Source organism: Pinus tabuliformis, chromosome 3_1 (genome assembly GCF_031772625.1).
Source record: "Pinus tabuliformis cultivar Carrire ecotype Pingquan chromosome 3_1, CPIR1, whole genome shotgun sequence".
NCBI lineage: Eukaryota > Viridiplantae > Streptophyta > Pinopsida > Pinales > Pinaceae > Pinus > Pinus tabuliformis.
Window position 1 is genome coordinate 905,839,476 of NC_142301.1, and position 16,315 is coordinate 905,855,790.

The window sequence follows — 16,315 nt, forward strand, 5'->3', positions numbered from 1 at the left end:
ATACCAAACAATTATTACCATCATTGATCTAGGATTGTGTCTAGAAGATGCCATGTTCCAATTGGTAGGGTGAAGAGGTTGTCCATTTTCATCTACCAATTGCTTGCGATATGTTGTTCCTGATAAGAGATTTTGGTGTTTTTGAAATGAAGAAATATTATCTGCATCAGAACTCGATTATGAATCAAGATACTACAAATTTGAATGCATTTTTATTCAAATTGACATGGATTAAAAAAAATTGAATTAGATAATCAAATATAAATAAAATTTGAACTTATTGGACATGGAAAGGGAGAACTCCCTTAAGGACTTTGATTAGCAATATGGAACGAGCTAGAATTTTAAGAATCAACCATTTGATATTATTGAGATTTTGTCCATGCATTTGAGAAAAATCAGAAATAAAATTTTGTGTGCTTATCTAAAATTAATCTCGAGAACCATATAACCACAATCTGAAATTTAATATAGTTTTCAAACCATTTTTCAAGGATAAGGTAACTTTACGTGGAATATGTATACTACGAACCATTATAATTCATGTGGATGCATCGTAAATGATAATTTGAGATTAATATGCCATTTTATGCGAAAATAAAATTTCAGATATATTTTAAACTTGACTGGTGCACTTATCTTAACAAAGCGCACTGATGAGTTTAAATAATACAAGCATCGGGGCATTCAAATAATACCTGCACCGATTTCAGGCATTTCAAAAAAAAATTATATTATCATATCGATGCTCTTGTACAAAGAAGCATTGATGCGTTTTGAAAAAAATAGCATCAGTACGCCCATATTTCTGAATTTTAGAAAATAAAAATGAATTCAACCATATTGGTGTTCTTATAAGAATTACAACACCGATGCTTTTAAAAACAAACTGCATCATTTCATTAAAAAAATTAATCACATGGTTTCGGGATTTCGAAAATAAAAAATGAATTGTATCATGTTGGTGTGTTGAAAATTTTGGCGCCCTGATAATGTAGGTGAGATTTTATTATAAACACACTAGTGCGCTTGATTATCGAACACACCAATGTTTAGATAAATTGAAAAAAAATGTGATTTTTTTTTTTTAATTTCAAAAATTATTGGCAATTAATGTTTCGAAATATAATTTCATAAAGTATTTTAAATAGTAAAAATTTATTCACTATTTTATTATTTTTCCCCAAATTTCGAGGGAGTTATTTGCAAGAGAGACATACCAGGATCATTGAGCAACAACAAAATACTCTAGAGCAACATAACTATTCAAAAGATCAGAAGCTAAAAGGTATGGTGATTCATTCAAAACCTTGCATAGTAAAAATTTAAATTTTATTGTTTATTTTGCTAATAAAAAAAGTTACAATTCCTGTTAGGGTTTAATTAAAAGAGAGATAATTTGCAAGAGGGACATATTGGGAGCACTATGGAGTAGAAATATATTTTGTAACCACAGAAAGATCAAAATTTGAAAGTTATGGTGATTCACTCAAAACCCTGGATAGCAATTTTTTTTAATTTTATAGTTAATTTTTTTACAATTTCTGTTAGATTTATTCATAATTCAAAATAAATAAATAAAAACCCTGTATAATAAAAAAATTATGATTGATTTTAATGGTAAATTTTTTTACATTTTGTATTCCTATTTAAATTTAATTAAAATTCAGAAGAAAATAAATAAATAAATAAAAATAAAAATAAAAAAATTTCAATGCTTACCTTAAAACCTTGGTTCTTCCTACAAAATTTCACCTTAGGGTTTAACTTCCTCTACCTTTCACAATTATGGTTTTCCATTTTAAACATTTTAGATTTAATGGGTTTGTGTATTTACTATATATAGAGTGTTTGACATGTAAAGTAGGGGAATCATTTATTGCATTAGATCCAAACCCTGTTGGCCATGTCTGTTTTTTTTTTTTTTTTTAACTAATATATGTACCACAGTGTTCCCTATGTAATACAACACACTGATATATTATAACATTGTTGGTTATGCCCAATCTTTTCATTGTTGCCCCCAGTGTAATATAACACACTAGCGCGCCTCTTCCAAATAACATCGTTAAATCATTGTGTTTAGCCTTATAAATCGCACCATCATAATTTAAAATTATTTAAAAAACTAATTTTCCATGACGGTGCTGAATAATTAAACGTATGGTGCATTTAATGGGATAAACACATTTCTTACCAAAACTCTTTTTGGCCTAAAATTATTTGATTTATTTATAAGATATATTTAATGGCTTCTGTATTGAATGGTACATGTTTTTTATTGATAAAAATGTCTTAGAAGGTGTCAAGTAATAAAGATACTAATCGACACAATGACATCACATCAAAAAAAAGTAAAGGAAAGTTCTTTGTAAATTCTTTACAAAATTAATATGTTTCAACTATATGTAAATTTAACTGATATGTATTGGTTGGTCTGTGTTATCTAGAGCCACAAAATGAAGAAGGTCGATAAGATTATTTCTAATCTAAGTGTAGAAGAGCGTAAAATCCTGATAGAAAAATTGCAGAAGGATGAATAAGATGAATGAAAAAATACTATTCAATGTGAGTTTTTTCTTTTTCTTGAATTTTCATTAATAATATACTTAAAAATATTAGACAACTTGTTTCAAACAATCTATTAATTCATATATGTTTAATGTTCTATATGGAACAACACCAAAGGAAAATATCAATGTCGTTCTAAGAAAAGAAACATTATATAACATGTAAATAACGATGAATTGGTCCTTAGCTCATATGGAGTGGTGCTAAAAGTTAATGAAAGGGGGATTTTTTTTTACACAACTATGATGGATCTAGTGGAATGAACATATAGACGTACTTTCCACTTAAAATACAAAAATCAGTCCAATGATTCTAAGAACCAAATTATATCTAAACTATAGGAACCATTTCTAGAGAAATGGTCGATGAGACATATCAAACTTGCAATAGAAAAAACATACAAAAACAAAACAACAAAAAATCATTCAAAAGGTAATATTCCTAATTAAAATGATTTTCTAGTAATATATGTATATATTACTACAAACCATTTATTTATTAATATCAATTTTTTTATATTTAGTCTTCTTATATCAATATAAAAATAGTTTATTACTTTTTTCAGGAAAATTATGAAAATCCCAAATGATCAATGAGTTGATATGAAAAACATGCATCACAGGAGGAACCATCTCAACAACACCGTTCTTCAAATGTATGTAATCATGATTGAATTTGTCATAGAAAATTTTAAGGGCGAATGTTCGCCCTTTGGCGAAATTAAGAGGTTTTAAGTTTTTAGTAGGCAAATATTTTGTATCATAGTACATTTTTACAAATCACCTCAAATAGCCCACCTTATTTTAAGGGAGAGGGTAAAAAAGGTAAATTTAGCCCTTGAAATTAGGAGTTACAACCTTCCATTCGCCCATTTTCAAGAATAGGTTTTATTTAAGTGAATCCATTCGCCCATTTTCAAGAATAGGTTTTATTTAAGAGAATCCTATGGGCCAAAGGCCCAAATACCATATTTATAAAAGAGGTATGGTAAATTAATGAAAATATAAATAAATGAGAGGTATAGTAAATAAATAAAACATTTTTTATATTTACTCCATAAGTCACCTTATATACATGCAAGGGTGTAAACAAATAAAAATATAAGTAAATTGGAGGTATGGTAAATAAATAAAACGTCTTTTTATACTTACTAAAAAGGTATGGTAAATAAATAAAAATATAAATAAACTAGACGCATGGTAAATAAATGAAACCTCTTTTTATATTTAGTCCATAACCCTCGTTCTATTTATGAAGGCTCGAGAAAGAGGTTTTATTTAAGTGAATCCTATGGGCCAAATACCATATTTGTAAAAGATGTATGGTAAATTAATAAAAATATAAATAAATGAGAGGTATGGTAAACAAATAAAACATTTTTTTATATTTACTCCATAAGTCACCTTATATTTACGAACACTCAGAAAATGCGTTATATTTAGGTGAAACCTATGGGAAAAATACTATGGGACAAATACCATGGACTAGATTGTTATTAATACCATGCAAAAAGACATTATTAACCCTAATATTAGTATTAACAAAAATAAAAATGGCACATGGTATTGACCCATGGTATTCACAAAAATGGCACATGGTATTGACCCATGGTATTCACCTGGAATGTAGCATATTTAAATGGGATAATTAAACCAGCATAGATCCATCTTTACTCTGGATCTACTAACCCCCGAGAGGTATCAAATATCGTGATATGCAAACTAGCATAGAGTGAAAAAATATTTGATCCGATCAAGAGTAAAAATGGATGTTGTAATTTAATGTATGTTAAACATTTTAGCTTGGTTAAAATAAAAAATAAAATAAAAATCAACTATTAATTTTATTAATTTTTATAAATTACTAATAGTAATTTTTAAGCTCCAGGTTTATGATAACCCATGGTAATACCATGGTATTCATGTGAGCATAGACTATTTAAAGGGGAAATTCTATCATCTTAGATCCATCTTAATTCTGGGTCTACCAAGTGCTCAGAGGGATAAATAGATTTCATCCCCCTAAGAGTGGTAGATGTGGAGTTAAGATGGATATAGGTTGGTTTTTATGATAATGAAGATATTAAATAGACTTAGGAAATTATATTGTAAAAACATCTTACGGTGAATGGTTAAAGCATAGACATTGAACAAGTATATTTGTATACTTATGTTTTAAACTGAAACAAATCCAGTTCTAAAAGGAATGGATTGACTGCACTAGTCATTCTTCTATAACTTTCCAACATATGCTGGAGTAAACAGATTGTAATTTGGGTAATTTTTCTAATTGCAAACAGGAACATACTTGTGTATTGGTAGGGTGGTTACGAGGTCCCTAAAAGTGATGAATTTGAATTTTTCTTGGTTTTATATATAGTATTAGGTTTTTTCTCATGCTTTCTGTGAATGGCACTGGTGAATTTTATCCTACACCCACTAGGTTATCGATATGTAATTTCGGTAATTTTGATTTCAAAATATATTTGAAAGAAATGCAATGATTTCATTGTGTATTCAATAAACACAAGATTTTATAATTGAGTAAAATATTTGCCATGCCTGGTGAGAGATTCGCCAAAAAATTATATATACATATCTAATTATTGATAAAATCACCTTCCATTTTTCCTATATACCATGGAGATTCGCCCATTTATTATACATGTAAATTTAGGGGGGGTTCTTAAAATTTTCCCTGGAATTTGTACATATAAAAAGATAATTTAGCATTAAATATTAATTTTCAAGTATTTTCTTGCGGAAAAGAAAACAAAATGGAACTCATTTAACACATAAAATAGGACGATAATGAAGAAAATGGTTGATTTCAAAGTTTGTGAGTAATTGCTAATATTTCTTTATAACAACTCAAGTTTTCATTTTTGTATATTTTAAGTTGTTTTACAACAAACATCCTTGAATGTATTCAAATAGGTGTTAACATATGAAAAAGAGCCATCAGAAGAATTGATTGACATTGGGTTAAATAAGGGTTGTGATTATATGTTGGCATATCAAAAATTAATTGTGGAAATTGTAAGTATCCATGTTGTTTTACTTCCATGAGTTTATAATTAATAGAACAAAAAAATATTTTATATTAAATCTAAGATTTATAATGGGGTTTAAAATATGCAGGAAACGTAGTATGGAACTACACCAGTAGAAGGCTTGTTTCAACAAGGCATGAGACTTGGTTTTGAAACAATGTGAACAATTTATGACTCACTTCTTGCTATGGTACATTTCTATTTGATTTACATTGATGTATATTATTTATTTCAATTTTCATTATTCTCACCAATGTAGATACACTCATTACACTTTATTTTTATGTTTGTAGATGGAATAAGATCAAGAAGATGAAAACAATCAATGCAATAATAAAAAAAAACTCCTCCAAATAACCCAAGTCATGGAAGTAGCTCGAGAACTGACAACAGTTCCAATGAAGAATGATGATCTATTTGGATATCAATGCAACTTGTTGTATTTTTTGAAATAATTGTCTGTGAAAATTAGACATTTTGTTTAATGTAATGGACATAGTGTCCCAATTGAAAGACAAGGGTTACCAATAACAATCCCATTTTTTTATGAAAAATAGCCTCTTATTGATATACAATAAAATACATTTTAATTTATCCAATGTCACTGTGAAATGTTATACCAATGATTAAATATTATAATGAAGAGACGCGATATATGATAATATAACAAGTTAATCCAAAATTCATATACAAATGCACTAATCAAATTTTAATTTATATGAATATTGTTATACGATATATGTTGATTTTTTTATGAATAACAAATTTTAAAAATTACAATAATTTCACTGTCACATGTCGATGTTTCCAAAAAAGAGAAGATCTCATACAAAATGGTGCCTTATGTTATATAAAAGCACTATGATGGCATATTTTTTCATGACTTGTTCCTTTTTGGAAAACGATAGCACCTGGCCATTTATTTCTTCAAGCACTGATATTGTTTTCAATTAGCACTTCGGTGCATCATAATTCTTAACACACCAATGTTTTCATAGAACTAACACGTCGGTCCTACAGAATATTATTTCCAGCTCTGGTACATTATGAAAACTAAAAACACCTATCCTTTTATATAAATAACGCACCAGAGTGTTTATACAAACAATACGCATCGAAGCTGCAAGTTTAAACAAAAGCATCGATATTGCAATTATTTTTTGCATGCCCCAGTGTTGTTCCTTATAAGAACACTCCAGGGAATTTTTTTATATATTAGCACCGGTGCAGTATATATTACGCACCAATGTTATTTGCATTCAATGCCTCGATGATTTTAGTTATGTATGTAGCCCAATGCATTTATATATGTAGCACATCAGTGTTACTTTTTACATGAAGCACACCACTAAAAAAACATCCACTAAAACCTCAAGCTGCCCATATTTTTCAGTTATTATGAATTTTAGTTATAATCTCCACTAAAACATCCCATATCACAAAAGGATGTTTTAGCGGATCTTTTTTTGACAATTTTTGCAAATTTTATAACACTAAAATCCTCCACTATAACCTCCGCTAGAAGGTATCTTCCTTGTAGTGGACGTTTGCATACTATCTGTAATAGTCTACCTAGTCTCAGCACCGAGTTGCGATGACTCCTCTTGCTCTTTCATCAATACCATGCTCCGAGACAGTAGTGGAAAGAATCTAAGAGGTGGTGGTACATGCCTAAGGTCCATACGAGCCCGCTCATGATCATATGTATGTCCCAAGATGACTCCATAATAATGTGATCTAGTAGTAGTGTAATCCTTTCTCACATGCAACACAAACTCTTTATATATATGCTTGGAAAAATAAACGATGACCTAGTCATGGTGGGGGAACTAGCCCAAAGATCCATTGCATCGATCATACACAAAAGGGGTTGCATCAACATTCCTAAAATATTTCAGTGGAATCAAACCTTTATGTCTAGTAGGATGATCCAGAGGGATGTCAAACAACTCCCCAAGAATATCAATGTTCTTGGTGGCCTCTTTCACCACCTCCAAAGTATGTGGGCTTCTAACCTCATGCCTCCTAATCCTCTGTATGGACTACATGAGGTGTCTCTATGGGCCCAACCTCCGGTATGTCTCGATTAACCTATTGATGTTATCCAACATCAAAGACAAACTACGACTAGTAGGTGAATTGACAGGGACATTACACAACTCTCGTCTAATCCACATATGTTGGGTCGTAACATCCTCCAATGTGATATGAGTTGTAACATCATCCCATGAAGGGATCGATGTTACACTGTGATCCTTAGCTTTACCCTGTTGAGGTTCTGTAAATCATAAACATAATTTAACATATATAATTAAAAAACTAGAAGCACAATAACATATACATTAAATTCAAACATATCAGTTGAAGAAAATTTAAAAATTAAATATAATTTCAAGACATAAACACATAAAGTTTAAAGAGGATTTAAAAATGCAGGAGGTGTACCTCAAATAGGTGAAGAAGGTCTACTAGAGTTAGCATGATCATCAGCAAAGACAAAAACATTTCCTCTGGCACTCTGAATAGCATCGAAGGTAGGATCTATGAGTGGAACATGCACTCTGGGTGGTCTACGTGATCTATCACAAGCCCAACCATGTATAACAGATCCCCTCACACTGCGATGACCTACAGTTGAGGCGTGTATTTGGGATGTCTTTGTATATTACATATAATAAATATAAACTAATCCAGGAAAAAAAATGTTGACTAAACTATTACATATAATACAAAACTAATACATATAATACATATAAACTATTCCAAGAATAGTGTTGACAAAAATATCATTTCTAAACTCAAGTAGAATAATCTAGCCTAAATTCCTAAACTTTAGATTCCACTTTTTGATAATTTATCAACGGAAGTATTGAGTTCCATCTAAACACAATCAAAAGAAGTGATCAAATCTACCTTCATACTTTTTCGTGTTTCTAAATAATGAATTTTATTCATAAGGAATAAATATGTAAATATATATGTAAAAAATTGAAATAAGCTTATTCACAAAACTAATAAAATTTCATGTCAACCAAGTACTCCAATAGACTTTAAGTTCTTATAATGTTTGACTTTGACACATGACATGTATTAGGTGCAAGCACATGAAGACAATGTTTCTTGTACAACACACTACATAATGAAAAAATATGGTACAAATTAGAAAATAGTCAAAATACTTTTATTCACTCGACCAAATGCACTTTTCATGATGGATTTAATGTATCTATCAATAATGCATTGTTGAAACATGAAATTATATATATAGTTATAGAATTATATATATATATATATATATATATATTCTCTTTTTAACTTTAAAATTAATATCTTATTTTTAAAACTACTCGTACTATAATTATTATTAAAAAAATATTTAAAATATAAATTAATTTAAATTGAAAATAATAAAATAAAATAGATTTTCTTATTTGATAAATAGAGGTTCAACATGAGTAACCATATTCATTATGTCAATTTCAAGCTCCTAATTTACTTATTTATTGGTTATAGGTTTGTTGTTTTTTGTTTCAGAGTTTTTTGAGGTATATTTTCGGTCAAAATTGCTAGAAATTTAAATTGCATTTTAAATAACAAAAAAAAAAAGAAAATTGAAATATTTCAAAAAATTCCTAAAGAAAAACTTTAAAACCTAAAATAATTATAAAATAACATTTTTACCATTCAAAATATGCATTTAATAAACAAAACATGCTACCATTGCAAGTAAGAAAACAAATTAAAATGTAATTCATAGTTTTTTTGGTGATTTCAAAGCATTTTCTAGGTTGTTTTGAAGGGGTTTTTTGGTGGTTTTATAGGTTGTTTTTGTGGTTTTATAAGTTGTTTTGAAGGGATTTTTTGATGGTTTTCATGTTTTTTGTATGGTAAGTCTTTATTTTTCCAAAGTAATTTGTTTAATTTTGCAAAAAAAAATACAAAAATGATAGAATACCTACCTTCATTTGAGCCTCTAAACATTGGTGAGGTTGATTGGAACACTCCATACTCCAATTACTCGATCGAGCTCCAATACACTCAGTCGAGCTATTCAAACACTCTCAATTGAGCTATAAATTGTCTCGTGGTTTGTACAAATGGCACACACAAATCGTGGGCAGGAAATTTAATAGGAAAAAATATCTCGACTAAGATTTAGAGTTTGATCATGCCCTAAAGCTTGATAGAGGGATTGTTTTTAACCCTCGATTGAGCTATTTTTTTAGTACTCGAGAAGCTCATTGAGGAGCTTAAAAATGACTCAATCGAGCACTTAAATTTCTCGATCGAGCCATAATTTTTTCTGCGTAAACATTCCCTATATTTCCAAAAGTGTAACCCAACTCCATGCTATCACCCAAAGGGATTTCTAGTGAGGTGGAGTTCTCAAATGATGAGCCTTGAGGCAGAGTATGAAAGACTAAAATCAGTGGTGAAGAGGTGAGCCAATTCAAGAGAAAATATTGAGGAAAACAATTATGGAAGATGTGGGAGAAAACAAGAGTTTGTCACTGGAAGGAAGAGAGAAGGTCCTGGTGGTCGCTTGCAACAAAATTTGAACGATGCAAATGAATTGAGGCTTTAATATCAAGTATGTAGAAATATTTCTTCTTGTTTAATAGATTTATAAATTGATCATAGCAGGATCCTCTGATTTTTTCTTGTACATTCTATGCAAACGATATTTTCTTTGAAGAAACCATTTCATAATAGTTCCTTTGGTTGGCCACCATCTACAAATATAAACCATACACAAAATTTAAATAGGCTTAGAGCCCCAACTCTATCCAGACCCCCACTTATCTAATCTCAAAGCATGCATCAGAATAGTAGAAATAGCTTTATACAACAACCTCCTCAACTTTCAAGCTCCACAAGTGGTCCCTCAATACCACTTGCAACTTTGTTGGCATACTCTGGAGAACAAATTCAAGGTTTGATTACATTTGCAAGTGAACCTCTTCCTTGGGGAGCATTCCATACAAAACCCAATCAAGATGCTACTGAAGGCATGTGTCCTACCTAGCCTCATATTTCTAGTGAACATGTTTGTGATAGTAAATTTATGGCAAACCCAGTAAGTGTTATTCATTCGGATCCAACATATGATCAAGCCCAAGGGATCTACTCTTAGCAGTAGCCTCTTGCTAAGCATTTTCATGATCCATTGGGGAAAACTCTATAATATTAGACTTCCTTAAGGCCCCAACATGATCCAGCTGGAGGGATTCAACTAGGTCAACCTTCTTCTAGGCCACCTTTCTCAGACTCTAATGGAGGTGTTCGCCAAGTATAGCCCCTTGTTCTTGGTGCAACTATTCTTAGTGGGAGCTAAATGAATTTCAACCTCATGAATTTTCCTTATAGGCCAATGTATTTTTATTTTATGGGAGAATCAACACAATATAATAACATTCATCCTTAGCAATAGACTTAACATGTGCCATGTATCCCTTGTCTATCTACCCTACCCTATAAGTTTGGATAACATTAAGAAAATGGATACTAGTTCAGGTCGGCTGCTAATCCACCCTACAAACTTGATGGTTTACTCTTTACGCCCATTCTATAATTTTAATTCAAACCCTTATATGGTAGATTGTAATATTGCAAGGGGGTTGGACACCTCGTCGAATGGTGCTTATTGTACTAGGGGGGATAACTCACAAGTGTTGGTTTGTTGTTTACTTATGCTCCTGGGTGGAGATGCAAGAACTCATATAAGACTTATTCTTACTTTTCCTTTCACATAAGGACTACCTATCCAAAATCCTCCTAGGGATGCCACACCAGGTCACATGCTTATTCCATGGTTAGCTCTGCTTCTTTGATGTACTTTTTTTCTATGGACCTAGTGGGAGTTTGGCTCTTCATGATTTTGAAATGAATTACACGATTACCAAGAAGCAAGCATATGCCCTAGTTAGTTCCTTAAAGCCTTATACCCTTGGATAATAAGTTCCCAATATCCCTTAAACTTAAACTATGATTTTAATAAACAATTAAAACTCACATCATTTCATATGATTGTCAAACAGTTTCAACAACAAATTACTTCCCAAACTTAAATTAGGGAATGTAGTTGAGCCTGTGAAGGGATTTGGTTTTCTATCACCTTGAGAAATTGACCTACATGCACTTAGTTTTCACTTGATCATAAAAATATCTTACAACAACTAGAAATCACTTATGTCTTGAAATCCAGAGTTAATGTTTTCTCTATCACAACATATTCTAAAACATATTCCATTCTCCAATTGGGATTGAAGTTGTGGTGTTAATTGCCTCAAATGGAAAACTTACATTGGTTAAGGCAATTCTTTTACAAGTGTCAGGAATCCACAAGAAACAAAGCAAGATGCATGCAATCATCTACAACCCCCCATTCCAAATATCATTAGTTACAAATGAACTTATTATTAAAAAAAAATAGAGTAATTTTTCTTATGATTATAGGTATGAGCGTAACTCAATTGCATATTCCAAAAATCTGATGGACAAGAATAAAGTCAAATCGTTTAATTCACTCTTGTCCATCCTATATATGAAATTTGCAATTGAGATAAGGATGACCCATTTATAGTCAGTTGCTCTTGTCTATTAGATTTCTAGAATATTCCAAAATATGTAGTCAAGATAAGAATGACCTGATTATAACCGATTTTCTAACCCTTGACTAATTCTTCTTCTTCATAGACAATGGATTTATTAAGTGGCATTGTAAAATGCTAAATAAATACTCTAAATAAATGCAATCAAATCAGCACTGGTGGTCATACTCACCAAGCAACTTCCTTATATTTTCCAGATTTCTTTTTACCCCGGTTGCAATCTCATTGTGAACATAAAAAATAACCTTTACTTTGTGTTCCTTATTTTCTTCAAGCTTTTCCCTTAGTATCCCAATATCCACCCCTATTCCCCATTCACACTATACAACATCAACATCAAGTTTTAGGTGCTTCATTTGATCAATCCACATAAGACTATATTGACCCATCTCAAAAGAGATGTTTCGATCTCGTGGTGATAGTGTGTTTGTAAGAGAAATTTCCCAAACACCAGTACTTGAATATTTCCACCAACATATGTTATATTACTAATACACCATGCATGTGGACTGAGCTAGCACCAACATGCAAGTAAAATTAATACAATATAGATTACCACATCTGGTTAAATTGAAACCACCAAATAATGCCCCAAATGAATTATTTCATAAATTAGCAGTTAGTTTGACTCCTTGTGACCATATGAGGGAAGCCATAGAAAGGAACATTGATAAAATTAAATACAAACATTAAAAGAAAAGCACAATTTGTGAGAGTGGGTTTAAATTTTCAATTTAACGAGATGAGAGAATCCAATATAGTAGGAAACCATGCAAAAAAATCTATGCACCATAACTCTTGTAGTGCTAGTGAACAAAAGTATAAAGGAAAAACGTAAATATGGGTTCTATCACGAGGTACTTTATTTCTCCCTACATTCTCATAAATGAGGAGTTTCAAAAATTTGGATTTTCTATGGTGTATAATACATAATTATGAGCTAGCATCAAAAATATTTTTTTCCACTCACATGACTTTAGCAAGGGCAATTTTAGATGGCATGCTAAGAATGAGAAGCATCTAAGAACAATAATAGAACCATACCCTTAATGAAACCTTGGTTAGTGTAGAGGTGAGAGGTATTAAAACCCTCAAGGTTGCACAATCCTAGGTTGATTCCTTACTGGGGACTATGTATCTTGAGGGTTTGAATACCTCTAACTGCTAATTTTATCAGATACTAATACTTATTTACATACACTCAAGAGGGAATACATTGATTTTTTAAAGAGATAAGTGGTAGTTCCACTGAAAAAGATGAGATATTTACCCTAAATTATTATATATGGTTGATGGCATTTCGAACTAGGAAGTAGTTGAGTACAAATAATAGAATGACATTATACATACATAGAGAGCCTTCAATGGTGGGTAATCTAAGGAGGTTCTAATTAGACATGTTTTTTTTCGCAAGTAAACATTATAGCAAGTCTGCACAACTTGTCTCCATGAATCCTTAAGCTTGTAGATGTAACCCTGAAATGCAGGATTTTGAGAACTAGGAGCTCAATATTCTTGTCTCTGAAATTGTGGCACTACAACTAAGATTATGGGTGTTTTGTGGATGCAAAAAAGATGAACAATGATGGAAATTGAACTATGCCTTTGGTCCCATGTTTCATGGCTGTGTGTGATCGCGTGTGCCATGAAGTCAAGAAGATAGAAAGGTATGCAATGTCTAGCTACTAATGCGAAAAAATGGTATCACTGTCCAAAATTCACCAAAAACAACTTGTAACCATATGAACCATGGGTCCACTATAAATTAATGATGAATCATCAGTAAGCTAGCTCCCTTTGATAGCATGGGGCTTGGATAGCTTGGAGGATAGCATGGGCTTTTCCCTATGTGCCTCCCTGCCTCGATTGTGGGTTTCCTTCTCTAACTTGTGCTTTCCTTCCATGAGTCATGCCCTTAGATTATATAACTTAAGTTCCTACATATACCTATCACTAGCGAATGAATCTCGTTAATTATGACACTCATGATTGATTTGACTAACCCAAAAGGTGAACTAACTTCTTTTCCTGATGGGAGACCTAGGCAATGGAAACATATCTACACTAAAAATTATGGGAAACCCTCAAATAAAAACAAAATATAGACTATAGGGATTAGTGATGAGATTGGCATAACTAGAACTCATGAACTATAAACCTATAGTTTCGCTTTGGCTTGATTAAGGTATTTTCTGTGCTTCTTGCTGACTTATGGATCAAGGTTGAGCCCTTCCCAGGTTTTATAGAGACACAATAAGACTTGGGCCTTCGTCTCGTCGAGAAGATTCACTTTCATCAAGTTGGCACTATAGTTTCAACGCCTCGAGAAGATTCACTTTCATCAGGTTGGGGCTACAGTTTCACCTCTTTGAAGTAGTTACTAGGAACATCGAACAAATAATTTTATTAGATGAGCCCCTTGTAGCAGATTGAAATTTTTGAGGAGAACACTACCTATGCCCTTCAATCATCCTGCTCATTTTTTTAACCATCCCACTGATCCAAGTTGAGAAAAACTGGGCAAGTTGAGACATACTTATGTCTTAAAACATTCCATCATTTATACGAAGGGCAAGTTGAGACAAATTTGTTATTTTATGTTAAACTAATGCCTTAAAACACCCCATTGTGTAGTATTGATTGTTTCATTATCTTTTTTCTATCTCTTCCATTTCTCTATCATATGTAGTAGTGAAAATATTTCACTCCATTCTCCATCAATTCCTAGACAACCCTCCATAACAAGTGCCAAGTGGACTAGAACAAAACCCTAATCACTTTACATTGTTAACACGAAACCTCCTCTTTAAAGTACATCATTAATTATCTGCACTAGATCAGTAATATCACAACTTAAAATGCCAAAAATTGTTTCCATTGTGCTATTCTGTGTCTGTTGATGTGAAGATATCAGATTTTCATGAAGTATCCCTTATGCAGCACCATACCTTTGGGTAAAACCAATCCTGCTAGAGATTTCAGTTTGTTTTCATGGTCCAGATTTTCTAAGAGCTGTATTTGGGCATCAGGTGATGATAACTTGATTTTATTCAATTTGAATGATTATGCAAGCACTTTATTTTTTTTGGAGGGTTTTTGAAATTAAATAACTATTTTTTAGGGCTAGTATCTGAATTTTTCTAGTCTATTTTGTGTTTCATGGCTGTATTTTTTGGGTTTTTGGCTTATGACAAGGCATTCTTTAGTCATCACAAAGTAATTAAATTTGATTGGATTTATATTTTGAAGGGTTTGAACTATAATTATTTCTACCCTGTAGAGGAATTTAGGGTACATATTTAATTTTATGGCTTCAATATTTGCTCTGCAAAAGTTTTCTTTTGTCTTCCTCATACTTGCTCACCTAGCAGATTTTGTCTTCATCATATTGAACACAATAAAAACTATTGAATGAATATCGAATATCCTCTTATCAACTTGATTATGTTTTAAAGTATGTTATCTATTATGTGTGCATGTTTTGCAGGGAATGGTGACATTTGTAGCAATTGAGGATTCATCAAAAAAAATAGTGTATGCAGTGTACAAGGCCCACAATGACTAGTTTTCCATCTCTTTATAGTTTGATTCTCTTTGCCAATGCATCACTTTTAATATTAATTCTAACACAGTCATGAGCTGATGACTTGAAAATTCTCAATCTATCCAAATATTTGTCCTTATGAGTTTTTTCATTTTGTAAACTATGAAATTGAGTCTTCCTATAAGAAAAATACTTTTAAATATGATAATAAGTATAACTTCTTAGTCAAGTTTCACTAGCACAATTGGTTGATGATGGGCATCGTTAGCAAGGAGACCAAGGATCAAACGTCACAGAGGTTGTTGTGCCTGTGCTATGGGGAGGAGATATGCTAAATCCGGTCAGTTTAGGGCTAGTGTGGCCCATGCCAGGTGCAATCCCTGGGTGAATTTGATGGCTTAGATGCCCCTAGGTCGTGGTTTCTCAAGCCACAGGTCAAGCCTGGAAGAACACAAACAACTTAACAAAAAAAAAGTATATAATTTCTTAAACAACCAATGAATAAAATAATTTTTTTTACCATGTACTATACATTTA